A 6,246-nucleotide genomic window follows, 5' to 3' on the forward strand; every position below is an offset into this window, starting at 1 on the left:
ACCCTTGCCAAACCGCCTGGCCAAGTGCAGTCTGCCTTCCTCCCGCATCATCTTTACCACCCAACTGATGTCTGCAGGACATCTGCAGGAGGAGAGGCAGGGCTTGCCTATGGGCTGCTGGGCTGAGGTGAAGCAGCAGCCAAGACCATAAAACCTGCAGAGCAGAGAAAAGCCATCTCAGTACGGAAATATCCTCTTCCTGCACCAGCTCTCTCTTTCCTACACTAGACAGGACCCCTGGCCTCGCCACCACCAGCCAGAATGCTCAGTCCCACCAGGAAAGGGTCAGGGGTAGGCTGGCATTCTACTGTGGTTCCATAGTCATTACTTTGTACGTTGGGGATTGGTAAGGATTTTTGCTGGGTTTTGAAGGAATTACTTTGAACTACAGCTGTTCCAGCAAGGTGAGGGCCCTCCTCCCCTCATCTGAGTCTGTGATCTGCTCCTGCAGCATGATAACCCTTTACCTTCCGCATGTCCTGCACGTGCACCTTCCAGAATCCCCCTGAAAGGTCCCGGGCAGCCTCCCCCATCTGGATTAGGAGATCTGCTGTTCCGACATGGATGGAGGCACTCAGCACCTGGGGAAACAAACAGGCAACCATGAACGCTGTCCTCCCTTCTAGAGTTAATGGTGTAGCGAGGGAGGGGGTTCGGGGCCTAAGTGGATGAGCAGCCCTTGCTCGGGGTGGGTAAGGGACCTAGACCAGTGCTCGCTCACCAGAAGCCGAGGCAGTTGTTCCTCAGGGAAAGTCATCATGTTCGTTTGATTTATTTACCGCCAGTTTCTCTGTTTGGAAGTGTCCAGGCACTGCCACCTATTACCAGTGGTTTCACCAGGAATTGAAATTAGGGGGCGTGTTCGAATTTACAGGGGGTGTGTGTCAGGGCCGATGAGGGGTGAGACTGTGAGGGTGAAGGTGGCATCATAGTAAAAACTGAAAAATGTTTCATTACCATTTTATTAGATTTAACTCATGTTTTAAAATCATCACACAAATTAAAGTTGGCTACTCAAGCCTTCTATGAAGCACTACGTTTACATCCTTCTTGGTTTCTTGTTATAATTTTGCACAACTCTGTTAATGAACTTCTTGAATGCAATGTGTTCATCTTCAGTGGCTTCTCATGTGTCCGGTACTTCCATTCCTTCAATTGATATGCTCATTAGTTCATTCACATGATCAGGCAAAAGGCGACTTCTTTCAGAACACAAAATTCTATTCAATGATGAAAAAGAACGCTCAACTGTAGCTATTATGACTGGGAGTAGCAAGAGATGAATTCCTACTTCTTTCATCCCAGGAAACAGAACACAAAGATCGGGTCAAGCCACTAGTGATGATAAAAAAGAAGTTGAAGTCAAATCTTCATTCATTCGTCGTATGATATTCCACTCTGTGTTCAAATTCTCTATTCTGTCCTGATCACATGGCAGCCCCATTGCTGGTAGTGCCTCATTCCACTCAACTGTTGGTGTTTTATAGGACAGGCATCTGTAAAAGCTACGTAGAGGTTGAGTAGAATCTAGAAGTCGCTATTGTAGATTTTTAAGAATCAAGTCTGTGTACTTTTTCAGTTGTCTTAACAAACACTTCTTGTCTTCTTCACTTAAGAATTTAATATAAATGCCTTCATTAGTCAACTTCTGGACTGAAGTCTTTGCTTCTTCCAGTACTTTTTCAATGGATAGCTCTCTGATTGATCCAAATGTAGCTTCTATTGCTGGACAAAGATCTACTACTGTTGTAGCAGATGCCAGGATGGCATTGTTTAATGATCCAAGTGGTTTCAACAGTAGACTTACGAGAGAGAGAATGGCAATAGTCTTCTCTGAACGTAGTAGCAAAAGTAATCCACCAGCCTCACTACTTAGATCCATCCCATCTTGGTAGATACTTTCCAAAGCCAGTAATAACGGCTGGCGTAATTTTAAGACAACAGCCAAGGATCGCTCATGAGAAAGCCAGCGGGTTTTCCCAGGTTGGAGTAATTTGAACTTCAGTCCCAGTATAACTTCTATATTTTCCAAGATATTCAGTCTTTTTGGACTCTTGCTGAAAAAAGAATATAATGAAGACATTAAATGTATAGCTTTTTTAATGTCTTTTGAAGATTCTGCAACTCGTACTAGTACTAGTTGGAGTAGATGGCCTCTGCAGTGTGTATAGGAGAGATTAGGGTTACACTTTTCTCTGAGCAAAGCTTGTACTCCACCATGTCTTCCAGAGAAGTTTGCAGCTCCATCAAATGCACAAGCAGCCATCTGTTTGGGGTCCAATTGACAAGCATTTAACTCTTCTAAGATGTGGATTGTCAAGATGCAGCCAATGTATCTTCTATAACTTGAACATCTAGAAATGCATCTACTGGCCTACCCCTGACATCAAGATAACATACACAATGACTTAATACTTGATGCCCATTTGCATCGGTGCATTCATCAGCCATGTATGCAAATTTTTTGAATGTGGTTCTTCACTTTTTCAACTGTTGAGTCTTTCACTGTTGCACCGCATGCTTCTAGCCAGTCAGTTGAGTTTCTTGCAGAAAGATAGTGAGCATTTGCTAGTCTTGTTTGGAACCAGTGTTCCACTTCAGGATGAACAAGTGACAATGCACTTAACATTGGTCTCCAGTTTGTAGTGTGTGGTATCTCTTGCTTAATTAGAAAGTAGGATGCCACAGCCATGTTTGTTCACATGAACTGTGTTGTGTCTCCAGCATTCTTACAGCCTCATTAAGTACTTCTAAAATTGGCTTTGAAAGTGGGCTTATAAGGCTTTCTGCATGTTGATGCACTCCAGCGGCCTGGTGTTTTGCAGCCTTTTCACGTAGTTTGTCAGCATTGGCTTTGCTGATCGGTTTGACAAACCAAGCTCCTCCACTTTTACCAGTTATAGCATTGGGAAGCTTTCCTTCTTCGTGAGCTTTTTTGCAAGAGGTGCACCAGTAGCCATCTTTTGTAACTTCAATAAATGGGAACACTTTGACCAACAAACATTGGGAACTGCCTTTAGGTTTTGGAGACACTGTTTCTTCAGTAGGTAGCTGTATTTGTGCTGATAATAAGACAGAAAATATCATATTGACTCTATATAAATCCATGGTACGTGCACACCTTGAATATATGTGCAGATCTGGTTACCCCATCCCAAAAAAGATATATTGGAATTGGAAAAGGTACAGAGATGGGCAACTAAAATGATTAGGGGTATGAAACAGGAGGAGAGATTAAAATGACTGGGAATTTTCAGCTTAGAAAAGAGACGACTAAGGGGGGATATGATAGAGGTCTATAAAATCTTGACTGGTGTGAAGAAAGTGAATAAGAAAATGTTATTTAATCCTTCACATAACACAAGAACGAGCAGTCACCCAATGAAATGAATAGGCAGCAGGTTTTAAAAAAACAAAAAGAAGCACTTCTTCACACAACATAAAGTCAACCCGTGGAACTCTTTGCCAGGGGATGCTGTGAAGACCAAAACTATAACAGGATTTAAAAAAGAACTAGATAAATTCCTGGAGAATAGGTCCATCAGTGGCTATTAGCCAGGATGGGGAGGGATGCAACACCATGCTCTGAGTGTCCCTAGCCTGTTTGCCAGAAGCTGGGAATGGGCAACAGGGGATGGATCACTTAATGATTACCTTTTTGTTCATTCCCTCTGAAGCACCTGGCCTTGACCACTGTCGGAAGACAGGATACTGGGCTATATGGACCATTGGTCTGACCCAGTATGACCATTCTTATGTAAAAATTAATTATAATAATAAAAATGTTTAGTACAGAAACTCCCCAACATAATGCCCTCTCAAGATAGCAACAATGTGAGATAACAACCTTGGCAAAAATGTATTTAAAAAATCTTGGCCTACTAGGAAACATATTTATATAAGGCCTGGTCTACACTACGAGTTTAGGTCGACTTTAGCCGCGTTAAATCGACTTAAGCCTGGACACGTTTACACTACGAAGCCCTTTCTGTCGACTTAAAGGGCCCTTTAAACCGGTTTCCTAACACCACCTCGACAAGGGGATTAGCGATAAAATCGACCTTAGGGGGTCGGAATTGGGTTAGTGTGGACGGAATTCGACATTACTGGCCTCCGGGAGCTATCCCACAGTGCTTCATTGTGACCGCTCTGGACAGCACTCTCATCTCAGATGCACTGGCCAGGTAGACAGGAAAAGCCCCGCGAACGTTTGAATTTCATTTCCTGTTTGCTCAGCGTGGAGAGCACAGGTGACCATGCAGAGCCCATCAGCACAGGTAACCATGATGGAGTCCCAGTCCCAGTCCCAGGATCGCAGAAGAGCTCCAGCCTGGACCGAACGGGAGGTACAGGATCTGATCGCCATCTGGGGAGATGAAGCAGTGCTCGCCGAACTCCGAAACAGTAAAAGAAACGGCAAAACATTAGAAAAGATCTCCAAGGCCATGAAGGACAGAGGCCATAACAGGGACGCGCGGCAGTGCCGCGTGAAAATTAAGGAGCTAAGGCAAGCCTACCACAAAGTCAGAGACGCAAACGGAAGGTCCGGGGCAGAGCCGCAAACATGCCGCTACTACGCGGAGCTGCATGCCATTCTAGGGGGTGCAGCCACCACTAGCCCAAGCGTGTTCTATGAGTCCCTCTCTGGAAACGGGGAAGCGGGTTCGGCGGACGAGGAAGATGAGGATGGAGAGAACATAGATAGCTCACAGCAGCAAGGAAGCGGAGAAACCAGTTACCCCAACAGCCAGGATATGTTTGTCACCCTGGACCTGGAAACAGTAACCCCCGAACTGACCCAAGACCCTGAGGGCACACAGGGGGGGACCTCTGGTGAGTGTACCTTTGCAAAAATTACACATGGTTTAAAAACAAGCGTGTTTAATGATTAATGATTAATTTGCCCTGGCAATCGCGGCCAGTACAGCTACTGGAAAAGTCTGTTAACGTGTATGGGGATGGAGCGGAAATCCTCCAGGGACATCTCCAGAAAGCTCTCCTTCATGTAATCCCAAAGCCTTTGCAAAAGGTTTCTGGGGAGGGCTGCCTTATCCCGTCCGCCATGGTAGGACACTTTACCACGCCAGGCCAGTAGCACGTAGTCTGGAATCATTGCATAACAAAGCATGGCAGCGTATGGTCCCGGTGTTTGCTGGCATGCAGACAACATCCATTCCTTATCGCTCTTTGTTATCCTCAGGAGAGTGATATCATTCACGGTCACCTGGTTAAAATGGGGCAATTTTATTAAGGGGACATTCAGAGGTGCCCCTTCCTGGTCTGCTGAACAGAAATATTCCCCGCTGTTAACCACGCGGTGGGGGGGAGGGGTGAAGTGACCATCCCAGAGAATTGGGTGTGAGGGGGAGGGGAGTTAGTTGGGTTTGTGCTGCATGTTAAACCTGAAATCGCAGCCCCTCCTTTTACATTGCAAACCCATTTTAAATGGCACGGGTGCTTGGTATGGGAAATGAGGGCAGAACTGTTTGAAACCATCCCCACATGTTAAGAAGGTTAAAAAAGCCCAAAGACTATATGTCTTACCATGGCTGCCTGCAAGCTGAAATCTGTGTCCTGGCACTGCGTGAGTGATCTCTCACACCAAACCAGGAGACTCTCAATATAAGAGGAAAAATGCGACCTTGTAACGAAAGCACATGTGCTGTGTGATGTTGTGAACAGCAAAATCTAACGTGAAAGAGTCTACCCATTGTTCTCTAAAATGTATCTTTTTTAACAACCTCTCCCTTCTCCACCAGCTGCAAATCTTACTCCTTCGCAGAGGCTAGTGAATATTCGAAGAAGGAAGCGAAGGACGCGTGACGAAATGTTTACTGAACTTCAGACTGCCTCCCACGCTGACAGAGCACAGCTGAATGCGTGGAGGCAGTCAATGACTGATTTTAAAAAAGCCCAATATGAGCGAGAGGAGAGGTGGCGTGCTGAAGAGGAGAAGTTGCGTGCTGAAACGCGGGCTGAAGAGGAGAGGTGGCGTCAACTTGTAATCAGAAAGCAAGAGTCGATGCTCCGGCTGCTGGAGCATCAAAGTGATATGCTCCTGCGTATGGTTGAGCTGCAGGAAAGGCAGCAGGAGCAGAGAACGCCGCTACAGCCCCTCTGTAACCAGCAGCCCTCCTCCCCAAGTCCCATTGCCTCCTCACCCAGACGCCCAAGAACACGGTGGGGGGGCCTCCGGCCACCCAGTCACTGCACCCCAGATGATTTCCATAGCAATAAGTTTTAAAG

This window comes from Terrapene carolina, unplaced genomic scaffold (genome assembly GCF_002925995.2).
Source record: "Terrapene carolina triunguis isolate 2854851 unplaced genomic scaffold, T_m_triunguis-2.0 Scaffold67, whole genome shotgun sequence".
NCBI lineage: Eukaryota > Metazoa > Chordata > Testudines > Emydidae > Terrapene > Terrapene triunguis.